The sequence below is a fragment of the Leptonychotes weddellii genome, chromosome 7 (genome assembly GCF_054177405.1).
Source record: "Leptonychotes weddellii isolate Sample4059 chromosome 7, ASM5417740v2, whole genome shotgun sequence".
Classification (NCBI taxonomy): Eukaryota; Metazoa; Chordata; class Mammalia; order Carnivora; family Phocidae; genus Leptonychotes; species Leptonychotes weddellii.
Window position 1 is genome coordinate 26,914,914 of NC_138375.1, and position 13,736 is coordinate 26,928,649.

Here is a 13,736-nt window from a genome sequence, read left to right on the forward strand (position 1 = left end):
GCCCCGATTTAGGGGGATTTAAAAACAAAGTGGATCTAAAATTATTGTGAGCAATGACGTGGAAGATAGAGTGGAATCAGTTCATTCAGTTTGAAGGCCTTGTATTATTTGGGAGGAGGCTAGAGCTATTAATTAACTTCAAATTAGTTTAAGTATGCAAATCGTTATTTTAAGACTAATTGCCAAAGAATAGAAATAAATTGTATAACCTCAAAAGAGTAAAAGAAAAGATGAAGAAAACCATTGGTATACTTTGTGTATTTGAGACCCCGAGTGGATCATTTTTTAATACTACCCTCCTCTGTGGTAAATTTTCAGTAACGATTATGAGATGAAACAAATAATGATCAGAAAAGAAACAGCTTTTGGGGCGCCTGGGTGGCTCAGTCGTTGGGTGTCTGCCTTCTGCTCAGGTCATGATCTCAGGGTCCTGGGATCGAGCCCCACGTCGGGATCCCTGCTCGGCGGGAAGCCTGCCTCTCCCTCTCCCTCTCCCCCTGCTTGTGTTCCCTCTCTCGCTGTCTCTCTCTCTGTCAAATAATAAAATATTAAAAAAAAAAAAAAAAGAAACAGCTTTTTTAAATCTGTCAGTGACTTCACAAAATCGGCATTCTTTGCATATTCTTATTCAATACCAATGTATCAGATTTGTCAATTTATGTTATTTCATAGTTAATCAAAGAAAGCTTTTTAAAGATTTTTTATTTGTTATTTTAGAGAGAGAGCATGAGAACGGGGAGGTGCAGAGGGGGAGGGAGAAAGAATCTCAAGCGGACTCCATGCTGAGGGCGGAGCCAAACGCAGGGCTCGAACTCATCACCCTGAGATCATGACCTGAGCGTTAACCAAGAGTCGGACGCTTAACCAACTGAACTACCCAGGCACCCTGATCAAAGAAAGCTTTTAATTTTAATTTTGAAAATTTTTTTTCACATGAAACATGAGATGTGTGTGTGTATGTATGCGTTTTAAGGTTCTTTACAGAAAATGCACCCCTTTACTGTGTGCACCACTTCCACTGCAATACTCTTAATGTGCCATTGAAGAAGACTCAATCATTCCAGTAAAAGACAGGAAAGAAGAAAAAAAAAGTAGAGGTAAATCTTGGTAAATAGAGATAAAAAAGAAATAAGGTGGTAGGCATGAATACAGATATATCAGTGTTCACAAAAGATGTAAGTGGACTCAACTTGCCACTTAAAATTCTCAGATTAAATTTAAAAATTCAGATATATTCTGTTTACGAGTGATACACCTAAAATGTAATGACCTGGAAAGGTTGAGAGAAAGAGGAATAAAAAATAGCAGGAAAATACTAACCAAGAGATAACTGATTAATCTTATAAAATTAACTTAAGACAAAATAGTCTTTAAGTCATAATTAGTCTAATTAGCCAAATGAATGTCATTACTTAATGGTAAAGGGAACAGTTTATCCTCCAGGAAAATTTGGCATTCCTTAGCCTCTGTGAATTTAACACAAGATATTTAAAGCAAAAATTGACAGCATTAGGGCACCTGGGTGGCTCAGTTGGTTAAGCGACTGCCTTTGGCTCAGGTCATGATCCTGGAGTCCTGGGATCGAGCCCTGCATCGGGCTCCCTGCTCAGCAGGGACTCTGCTTCTCCCTCTGACCCTCTTCTCTCTCACGTGCTCTCTCTCTCTCTCAAATAAATAAATCTAAAAAAAAAAAAATGGACAATTAATGAGGAATAGACAAATCTACAATCATAATGGGAGATTCAGAAATTGTTAAGACAACAGTAAGAGTATAGTAGTGAACAATACAAATGCATGTTTTTTCAACTGAACATATATAGAACCCTTGTCTAATATTTTCTTTTCAAGCACATATGGATAAATCAGAAGAAGAGGCTCACATCTAGGTCACAACATGCTATGGACATGAGAAAGATGTACTTAATTATTTTGGGTAGTTCACAGAGTAGATTATATGTAGGTTGATCATGAAATGTGAGAATATTGTGAGTGAATGTTTGTGTACTCTCTAAATTCATGTGTTGAAGCCCTAACCCCCAATGTGGCTGCATTTGGACATGAGACTCTTTGGAAGTAATTAAGGTTACATTAGGTTGTAAGGGTGGACCCTGATCTTATAGGTTTAGTGTGTTTATAAGAAGAGAAACACCACAGAGCCAGGTATGCATATAACAAAGCAAGAAGGTGGGCATGTACAAGGCAAGAAGAAAGCCCTCAGCAGAAACTAAATTACCTTGATCTTGGACTTCTAGCCTCCAGAACTGTGAGAAAATAAATTTCTGATGATTAGCCATCTAGCTTGTGGTATTTTGTTATGATAACCTGAGCTGATTAATACAGGTTTGCAAGGCTGACAAGAGGCTGGGGAACAGAGAATGGAAAAAAAGAAGGGTATTGTGAACAGGCAGAAAATTGCTATAGTGAAGGCTCGATGTATGCAAGTACATGTTATGGTGGTGAAATGTCATGTGATTAGTGCATGGCTGAGTTTTCTTTTTAGGGTTAAGTGGAAAGATGAGGCTGATGAGATCAAATTCAGAGATCAGGACACAGAAGAGCGGCTTTCTGGAGGGCATGGAATTTGAATGAGCCTTGTAGAGGGTTACATTTTGATGAGCATGGTGGGGTAGGCCACATCCTGTGTATGAAGAGTAAATGGCAGGAACAAAGGCATAATTTATAAGGTTAGATTTCAGATGATGCAAAAATCAACTTGCCTAGATAGAAAGTTGATAAAGAAGATCAGACCTTTGACATAGAACTGATGTGTGAGTAAACCCAAAGTACAGCTATGCAGAGAAGTGCATGCTTAGGTATGGGACTCCAAAGCTCGTTTGTAAGCTTTGGCCTTTCATGGCTGTAATCCAAGCATTTTAGGAGACTGAATAACAGTTTTCTGGGTGTGTGGGTTTTTTGTTTGTTTTGTTTCCTGTTTTTTTTTTTTTTTTTAAGATTTTATTTACTTATTTGAGAGAAAGGGAGAGAGTGTGTGAGAGAGAGCAAGCAAGCATAAGCGTGGGGGAGGGCAGAGAGAGAAGGAGAAGCCGGCTCTCCTCTGAGCAGGGAGCCCAATGTGGAGCTAGATCCCAGGACCCTAAGATCATGACCTGAGCCAAAATCAAGAGTCAGACGCTTAACTGACTGAGCCAGCCAGGAACCCCTGTTTTCTGTGTGTGTGTGTTTTTTTAAATAAGATTATATGCATTGAGTCTTTTGAAAGAAAATTGTTGTCTTTTTATGGGTGTGCCTTTTTCTGTAAACATAGTAAAAGAAAATGCTGATGAAATAATATGCAAAGCAAGGCTGTTGATGAATGTTCCAATAATAGCCTTAATTTTAAAGTGTGCACTAATTGATAATTAAAGTTTATTAGCATTGTTAATGGATTAACTAAAACTTTGGAAGGGAGACAAAACAGGAGTGGGAGATACCTTATGTCTATTACAATCCTCCTTCTGTTTCTCTTTTGGATGTATATCATAACCAGCATTTCCAGGGCTAGGGCAGAGATGGTGGGTGAAGCAGACAGTTTGGAAATTTGGAAATGTTGTGAATGTGGCTTTGCAGTGCCCTTCTTAGATTTGGATAAATTATATTGGCCTTGAATGGAGTTGTTCAGTTTTCAGACTGTGCTTTAATAGTAGTAGATGGGTGGCAACCTTAGGGTGTTTTTTTAGGTTCTGAGTGAAAACTTTTCTACTGCTTGTATTTGATATGTAGGATATTGGCAGCCTTCTGGAGTTAGGGATCATAGGCAAGGGAAAGCTGCTATTACCATCTTGAATGTGAATGTTGTGGGATCTAGACAGACAAATTAGCATGATTTATTTTAGATTACTTGCATAGCAGTGTTTGGCCTGTGTCAACATTGAATTCAAGTATTTCTGGGTTTTGAAGGAATCTTGTTTTTAATGGTTGGTTAGACTTAGGACCTAGTAATTTATTGATTCAGAAACTGAATTTAGTTCCTTCAGGCAATCAGTTTGGGGTAATGCTAAACAAAATTATAGGAGATTGTTTTATGTATCAGAATGCTAGTTAATATTTTCATAATTGGATATATCAGAATTGTCCCTCCTCTCCTTGATTTCCTCTCCTTTTTTCTCCCATGCTTCGTTTCATCACCACTGATGTTTTGTGCCTTTATTTCCTTTTGTGTTTTCAGCCCTTTCCTTTCTACCGGCTCTTGGCTTTAAGCTTGCAAACATACTGAAATCTTCCTTTAATTCAGTTTTCCCTCCAAGCTACTGTCCAATTTCCTCTTTCTCACCATATGTTTCAAAAGCAGTATCTGTATTGCCACCTCTGCTTTGTCACATTTTCTCCTGAAATCTTTGTCAGTTTTTGCCCTTATAATTTTACTGAAATTGTCTTCCCACAGATCCTCACTGGCAAAATCAAAATATCCTAATCCAAAGGCCATTTTTCTGTTCTCATTCTGTACCTCTGCAATATTGGACAGCATTGATTTCTTCTTTCTTGAAACTCTTTCTTTGCCATTTATATATACTGGTAGTTTGCTGCCTCTCTCTTTGTTTATTCAATAGATATTTATTTAGCACTTTTTTTTTAAAGATTTTATTTGTCAGTAAGAGAGAGGGAGAGAGAGACAGAGAGCAAGCACAAGCAGGGGGAGTGGCAGGCAGAAGGAGAAGCAGGCTCTCCGCGTAGCAAGGAGCCCGATGCGGGACTCGATCCCAGGACCCTGCGATCATGACCTGAGCCGAAGGCAGACGCTTAACGACTGAGCCACCCAGGCGCCCCTATTCAGCACTTTTTATGAGTCAGGTACTTTCCAGGTGTTGGGGATACAGCAGTGAGTAAAGCCAACAAGTCCCTGCTCCGATGGTGCTTACATTTCTGCTGGAGTCTCTTTTACTATTTCATATTTCCTCATATTTCCCCAACCATAAGCATTCCCTGAGGATCCATCCTTGCTTGCCGTGTTATTTCATGTTTGGCCTGGGTGGAGTCTCCTACATCTTCTTGTCCTCATGACTCCTCTTCACTGAGAGCAGCTGGAAGCATTGCTCCATCTCGTTTGAACTTTAGACCCAGCTTTCTAACGACTCATGAAACATGTCCACATTTAAGCTCCAACAGTATTCTAAATTCAACTTCTAAGATCAACCTCAGGCTTTTATTTTCTTCCACTTAAACTTTTGCTGAAGCCACTTAGCTTGTCTCTTTGCCTTTAGGATCTTCTGTTCAATCCCTTTTCCTCACTGCTTTAAGATTAAACTATTTGTAGCACGAGTCACATTGCAAATAATAGTACTCAATCCCTAAATGAGGGAAAATAAACTACCACAGCAGGCAGGACTCCATCTGGGGATTCTTGAATACAATTTATTTTGTTGCTCAGAAACTTGTAAAGCACTGTGGCCTTTTATTTTTTTATTTTTAAAGATTTTATTTATTTATTTGACAGAGAGAGAGAGCACAAGCAGGGGGAGTGGCAGACAGAGAGCGAAGCAGACTCCCCACTGAGCCGGGAGCCCAATGTGGGGCTCGATCCCAGGACCCTGGGATCATGACCTGAGCTGAAGGCAGACGCTTAACCCACTGAGCCACCCAGGTGCCCTGCACTGTGGCCTTTTAGAGAGACATTCTACTTAGGAGGAAAGCAGTCAAGTTCACATATTTGACTGGCTAAATATTTCAATACGTATTATTGAATTAATGGAAAAAAAATTTTTTTTTTCATTAACATATAATGTATTATTTGTTTCAGGGGTACAGGTCTGTGATTCATCAGTCTTATACAATTCACAGCACTCACCATAGCACATACCCTCCCCAGTGTCCATCACCCAGCCACCCCATCCCTCCCACCCCCTCCACTCAGCAACACTGTTTGTTTCCCGAGATTAAGAGTCTCTTATGGTTTGTCTCCCTCTCTGGTTTCATCTTGTTTCATTTTTCCATCCCTTCCCCTATGATCCTCTGTTTTGTTTCTCAAATTCCTCATATCAGGGGCACCTGGGTGGTTCAGTTGTTAAGCATCTGCCTTAGGCTCAGTTCGTGATCCCAGGACCCTGGGATCGACCCCCACATCGGGCTCCCTGCTCAGTGGGAACCCTGCTTCTCCCTCTCCCACTCTCCCTGCTTGTATTCCTTCTCTCGCTGTCTCTCGCTCTGTCAAATAAATAAATAAAATCTTTAAAAAAAATTCCTCATATCAGTGAGATCATATGGTAATTGTCTTTCTCTGATTGACTTATTTCGCTTAGCATAATACCCTCTAGTTCCATCCACATCGTGGCAAATGGCAAGATTTCATTTTTTGACGGCTGCGTAATATTCCATTGTATAGGGGCACCTGGGTGGCTCAGTCGTTAAGCGGCTGCCTTCGGCTCAGGTCATGATCCCAGGGTCCTGGGATTGAGCCCCATGTCGGGCTCTCTGCTCACTGGGAAGCCTGCTTCTCCCTCTCCCACTCCCCCTGCTTGTGTTCCCTCTCTCGCTGTGTCTCTCTCTGTCAAAATAAATAAAATCTTTAAAAAAAAATATTCCATTGTATATACATACCACATCTTCTTTATCCATTCATCTGTTGATGGACATCTAGGCTCTTTCCATAGTTTGGCTATTGTGGACATTGCTGCTATAAACATTAGGGTGCATGTGCCCCTTTGGATCACTACATTTGTATCTTTGGGGTAAATACCCAGTAGTGCAATTGCTGGGTTGTAGGGTAGCTCTATTTTCAACTTTTTGAGGAACCTCCATACTGTTCTCCAGAGTGGCTGCACCAGCTTGCATTCCCACCAACAGTGTAGGAGCGTTCCCCTTTCAATGGAAAAATATTTTTAAAATAACCTTTTTTTTTTTTTTTTAACCCAGTGGTTCTTAGTATGAATGTAAGAATCACCTTTGGTACAATTAAAAAATATGTATGCTTCGCTTTGTTAATCTGGAGATGGGTTCAGTAGGACTGGGGTGGATCCTGCCCCAACACCTGCAATGTATGTTGTAACAAAAGGCTCCACAGGTAAGCCTCTTCCCAGTTCACCTGTTGCACTGTCTCTTCCCAGTCTGCTGTGGCTCCTTACTTAAATAATTTAACTATATTAGGGTACCTCTATAAGTTTTGACCTGTATCGTGTATCATGGATATTTAAGGACATGGGATATTGCTTACAGAGTAATGTTTCTTAAAAAGAAGTATATGGTGTTGCTGCCTTGTTTCTCTGTGACAGCGAGTCCACTTTGTTTTCGTATAAGACTTGTAAGAGGGGCGCCTGGGTGGCTCAGTTATTAAGTGTCGCCTTTGGCTCAGGTCATGGTCCCGGGGTCCTGGGATTGAGCCCCACATCGGGCTCCCTGCTGTTGGGAGCCTGCTTCTCCCTCTGTCACTCCCCCTGTTTGTGTTCCCTCTCTCGCTGTGTCTCGCTCTCTGTCAAATAAATAAATAAAATCTTAAAAAAAAAAAAAAAGACTTGTAAGAATATTCTTTCTCCCAAATAACTTAGAAGTAACATTTATTTTGATTATTATTTTGCAAAAAATATTTCTTCCATAATATGTGGTGGTTGATTGTCTTTAGAAGTGTTACTGTTAGTTGCTTTTGACATGAGAGAGATGGTAAACGCCTGGCCTTTTGTATCATATCCAGTTTTAGATCTTTTTATGTTTATTTTGAATTATATCTATTAAATCATAACCATCATGGTTTGGGAAGGACTATGAACAGGTGAATAGTCTAGGAGTTGAGCCAGTAGCTCTGACAGTTGTTTTTATTACTGAAACTATATTACCAAGTTTTGAGAACCTTAAAAATCTTACTTCCTTTAATCTCAGTAATATTACTTCTGGGATTCTAACCTGAGGAAATTTGGAAAAAGCTTTATGCCCAAAGATATTTATCACAGTACTATTTATAATAATGATTTTCAGAATGTGTTCCATGGGAGTGGTGGGTTGGGGCATTGGATCTCCTATCTATTTTCATTTGAGGGAACTGATAGCATGTCCATATCTGGTGGTACCAGGAAACTGACTTCTTGACTTAAGTGCACTTCATGTATTTCTAATAAGCTGACGGTGCAGAAAGTGAAATTTGTTCTGGCTTTTAAAGGCAAAATATAAATAAATTTTAGGTTTATGTTTTGTTGGGCTTTCTGAGAGCTTCCTCTTGTCAGAAAGTTTTCATGTCTAAAATGTTTGAAAATAACAGACATGTGAAATATTAGAATAATTAGAAATAATGTGAATACATGTCTAGTAACAGGAGGAAGGACAAGTAAATTGTTGTTTAGTTATAAAATATACGAACGTGTTTAATAAGAGCTTTCAGTAGCACTAGGGAACGATGTAAAACTATCTAGACAGTATGATTTCAAAAATTAAATGATACATATGCATGGAAAAAAGTATTTAATTGCTTGTTTCTGAATTGTGGGAATGAAGATAATGTGTTTTTTTTTTCTGCCTCATACTTTTCTAGTTTCCATATTGATCATAAGTTGTGCATGTGATTAGAAACAAATAATGGGGTTACATTCAGTTAACATTCCTTCCTTATAAGCCAATTAAGATCTTAACTTAAAAATTAGAATAGATACGGTGATGGGCATTAAGGAGGGCACTTCGTGTTACTACAACTGATGAATCACTAAATTCTACCCCTGAAACTAATAATACACTCTATTTTAACTAAATTGAATTTAAATAAAAAACTAAAAAAGAGAGAAGAAAGGAAAAAAATTAGAACAGATACAGAAAAAACTCCAAACAGAATATTGAACATAAATATAAAATAAATCCTAAGTACTGTGAATAAATTCCTATCTTACCTTGTTCCAAAAAGAATTTAATGAAGTAAAATGCTATACAAAAGCATAAATTAGGAAGAATGAAGGAAAATAGAAAAGCAAGAACATAAATAAAATTAACATAAAACATAGGAAGCAGAGTTCTAAATATTTGCTAACGGGTAGGTCACAAAACCTAGTCACCATCATTGGTTACTCTCTTTCCCTCCTGCCCCACATCAATTCATTACAAGTCTCATTAGCTCTATCTCCAGCCAGATCGCTCCTTTTCTGTCCATCTCCTTTACTACCACCTTAGTGAATCCACTATCACTCCAACAGCAGTAGCCACTTAGATTGTCTCCCAGCTTCCACTGTTAACTGGAGTATTATAATAGTAATCCAGGCAGTAAAAAGAAGTAACATATAGATACAGGGAAACAATATAGAGTAGTGTTTAAGAGAGTGGATTTTGGAGCCACATGGAGCTTTCACTTTCAAGCTGTGTGACTTTGGGCACGTTACTTAACCTCTCTTGTGTCTTTCTTTCCTCCTCTGTAAAATGGGGCTAATAAAATACTCAACTGGAATTTTGTAGATGATTCAATGAGTGAATGAATGTATTTGGAACCCTTAGAATGGTGCCTGTTATTTGTCATCATGGTCATCTATTTATATATATAACAAAAAGTGAATAAAAAAATTTTAATGTGATTTTTAATAAAAACATCTAAAAATGAAACTAAAAGGAAACTTTAATAGCTTATTAAGTAATTCATTCATGCTTCCTGCCAGCAGTCAGGATTATAAATAATTAAGGAGCATTAGAGGTATTCCCTTTAAAATCTGGCATAAAAGATGGTAACTGTTGCATTATTATTCGAGACATTTTTGCCAATTAAACAAGTCAAATTGAAGTAATCAAAATTGCATATTAGGAAGAAGTGAGATTATTGTATTTAGTGTGACTCTACCTAAAATAAAAAAGAACTAATCAAAACATTTATAACAGATTAATTTATAGTAGTCAGTTTATTTTTATTTTATTTTATTTGTATGCAATTTAAAGGATTAATGAAAAAAAGATACCTGTTTTACAACAGGAACAACAACAGCGAATTAGGAGTAAGCTTAGTGGAAGATATGTCTGAATATGAATAACAGTATAAAGCTTTTCAGTACAAAAAAGAATTTAAGTAAATAAGAACCATTAAAAATCAGTAAATATTTCTCATTTTTTCCCCCCACAGAGGTTAAATTATTTGCCCAGTTTGCTTATTTGCTCACTTACCTAGCTATTAAATGATAGAATTGCTATTTAAACCCAGGCCCTCTATGCTTTTAACATTACTAGGCTACCTCCCTTAACTTGGAAGCCGTGGAGTTGGGCTGTGAGCCCATTTTAAGGGGCCGACCTATCTATCAGTTAGTACCTTACAGCAGTCCCCCCTTATCTGTGGGGGATGCATTCCAAAATCCCCAGTGGATTCCTGAAACCAGAGATGATGCCAAACTCTGTGTATACTATGTTTTTTCCTATACGTATATATCTGTGATAAAGTTTAGTTTGTAAACTAGGCACAGTAAGAGATGAACAACAGCTAATGATAAAATAGAACAATTATAACGATATACTGTAATAAGAGGTAAATATGGTCTCTATCAAAATACTTACCTTGTGATGATGTGAGGTGATAAAATGCCTGTGTGACGAGGTGAAGGGAGGTGAATGACATAGGCATTGGTGCTACAGTGTGTTAGGCTACAATTGACCTTCTGAACTTGGTTGACAGTGGGTAATGAAACTGGAAAGCAAAACTATGTTAAGGGAGGACTACTGTATTATGTAATGTGGCTGCTGCTGACAAAGTGGAAAATAACAATGGCTTAAACAAGATAGAAGTCTTTTCTTTCTATCACTACATCAAAAACTAATGATGTAATGTATGGTGATTAACATAACATAATAAAAAAAAAGGAAAAAAAACCATAAATGCAATCAACTATGGACCAGAACTAGTTTGTGGGTCCAGGGTACCACAGATTAGCTTGCTTCCATCCTTTTGTTCTGCCATCCTCAATAATGTGGGCTTCAAGATGTACGCTCAAACTGTAACCATGATTTTTGCATTTTTTTTTTTTAAAGATTTTATTCATTTATTTGACAGAGACAGAGATAAGCGAGAGCAGGAACACAAGCAGGGGGAGTGGGAGAGGGAGAAGCAGGCCCCCTGCTGAGCCGGGAGCCCAACGCGGGACTCGATCCCAGGACCCTGGGATCATGACCTGAGCCGAAGGCAGTCGCCCAACCAACTGAGCCACCCAGGCGCCCGATTTTTGCATTTTTGTCAGCAGGAATGCAGAAGGGATAAAGAAGGCTACTGATTTTGAACTTAATCTTTTACCTGGGAAATATAATATTTACTTTAGGAAGCTAAGATTGTAGCTAAAATTCAGTGCTTCCATTAGAAAGGATGGATGATATGGAGTGGGGGGAGCCATTTAGCAACTCTAGTGAGCATAAATTTATATTCAGTGTTTGGTGCTTTCGGTTATAGTAATGGCAAATTATTTTTTAGAAAAAAATTTCAGCCATTGTGAATAGTTCTTTACTATTGTATGATATAGACTTACTTGATTTTATTTTGTTCACTGTAAATGTATTATAGCTACTGTTCTCCAAAGGAACAGAAGATGTAAAATTTGTGGGTACTAATGCAATCTTTAAACTCTTGGGATTGGTTACTATATTAGCATGCCTGAATTTCATTTGATTTTTTTTTTTAGTTTAGTTATTGTACTATTTTTTTCTTAAGAAATGAGTTGCAGTCTTTTTGGTTCATTTTGTTAAAGAAAGAATCCCTAAACTAGCCCCAAGGCTAGCCCTAAGATATAGTCAAGTTCAACTAGATATTTGTCAGGTTCATTTATACAGAGAATCATTGAAATACTCATAAGGGAAATGGGAGTTATAGAAATGGACTTTTTAAGGGGCGCCTGGTTGGCTCAGTCGTTAAGCGTCTGCCTTCGGCTCAGGTCATGATCCCAGGGTACTGGGATCGAGCCCCACATCGAGCCCCACATCGGGCTCCCTGCTCAGCAGGAAGCCTGCTTCTCCCTCCTCTCCCACTCCCCCTGTTTGTGTTCCCTGTCTCGCTGTGTCTCTCTCTGTCAAATAAATAAGTAAAATCTTTAAAAAAAAAAGGAAATGGACTTTTAAAAACTTTACAGGATTCCTTTTTTTATTATTAAAAATAATTTAAAAAATATATTTTTATTTTTTATTTTTTGCCTCAAAAAGTGACATTTATTCAAAGGAGAAAAGAAAAATGACAAGATGTCCATCCCTTGGCTCCCTTCCCTCCCCCCTCCTGCTCCTCTTTAGCCCACCCACCCCAAACCCTGAGTAGGGCTAGGTAGGAGGACAGCCACTCAGATAAGGTCAGCAACACTGAGGGGCATCTCCTCACTGGAGGTGTTGTAGAAGGTCTTCATGTCTCGAAGAGTCTTCTTGTCTTCTTCTGTCACCATGATAGCCTCACGCTTACAGCCAAATTGGCCACCACGACTGATTCTGTGGATATAGTTTTCCCTGTTGGTGGGAAGGTCATAGTTGACGACTAAAGAAACCTGCTGCACATCAGTGCTCTGGCTTAGGTCAAGAGAGAGGACAACTTCAGTGTGTGAATGAGAAAAGGACACAGTCTATCCAAAAGAATTTGAAGTATCTGTGTAGGCAGCCAAAGGAACACAAAGAAAGCAAACACCCCCTCTTCTCCAAAAACGTAAGGCATGCCAGATTTTATTCCAAGTTGCTACTTCCTGAAGAGGGGCGTGAGCAGGCCCTTTGGAGAGGGAATCATCTTGGATTTTATAGAAGGCTTCCTTAATAGAGAAAGTACATTTTATTTTTTAATTTTTTAAAAGATTTTATTTATTTGACAGACAGAGCAAGTGCACAAGTGGGGGAGCAGTGGGCAGAGAGAGAGGGAGAAGCAGGCTCCCCGCTGAGCAGGAAGCCCGATGCGGGGCTCGATCCCAGGGCGCTGGGATCATGACCTGACCCGAAGGCAGATGCTTAACGACTGAGCCACCCAGGCGTCCGAGAAAGTGTATTTTAAATGCTTCAATGTAGGGCACCTGGGTGGTTAAGTCGGTTGTGCTTCTGCCTTCGGCTCAGGTCATGATCCCGGAGTCCAGGGATCCAGCCCTGCAGTGGGCTCCCTGCTCAGTGGGGAGTCTGCTTCTCCCTCTGACCCTCACACACACTCTCTTTCTCAAATAAATAAATAAAATCTTAAAAAAAAAAAAGAAATGCTTCAATTTAGGGATATATGCTTCTTCAGTGAAGCAAGTTATACCTGTAAACAAAATTAGCAATTTTTCCTCAGTTGTGTATGTGTGTTTTTAAAGGTTTTATTTATAAGAGAGAGAGAGCACAAGCACAAGGAGTGGGGAGGGGCAGAGGGAGAGGGAGAAGCCGACTCTGCTGAGCAGGGAGCTGGATGTGGGACTCGATCCCAGGACCGTGGCATCACAACCTGAGTCGAAGGCAGATGCTTAACCAACTGAGTCACCCAGGCTCCCCTCCTCAGTTGTGTTTATGATTATCATTTTTTTAAAATAAATTTTTCTGATTATATTTAAATATATTTCCCTCTTCTGTTGCTTTCCTTCTGGTATTTCTTTCATTGTTTTTTGTTTTTTAAATTTATTTTATTATGTTAGTCACCATACATCATTACACCATTAGTTTTTTTTTTAATTTTTTATTATGTTAATCACCATACATTTACATCATTAGTTTTTGATGTAGTGTTCCATGATTCATTGTTTGTGTATAACACCCAGTGCTCCATGCAGAACGTGCCCTCTTTAATACCCATCACCAGGCTAACCCATCCTCCCACCCCCCTCCCCTCTAGAACCCTCAGTTTGTTTTTCAGAGTCCATCGTCTCTCATGGTTTGTCTCCCCCTCC

General features: G+C 38.9%; 1 protein-coding gene and 1 non-coding gene across 3 annotated transcripts in view; one reads left to right on the plus strand and one right to left on the minus strand.

The window, feature by feature from the left end:
* WDR70 (WD repeat domain 70) overlaps positions 1 to 13,736 on the plus strand; it is a 263,085-nt gene that overhangs the window by 23,619 nt on the left and 225,730 nt on the right. The window lies entirely within an intron of this gene.
* Positions 12,485 to 12,626, minus strand: LOC115939929 (small nucleolar RNA SNORA67). The gene has a single exon (XR_004074701.1). It is a non-coding gene; the product is annotated as a small nucleolar RNA SNORA67 (small nucleolar RNA).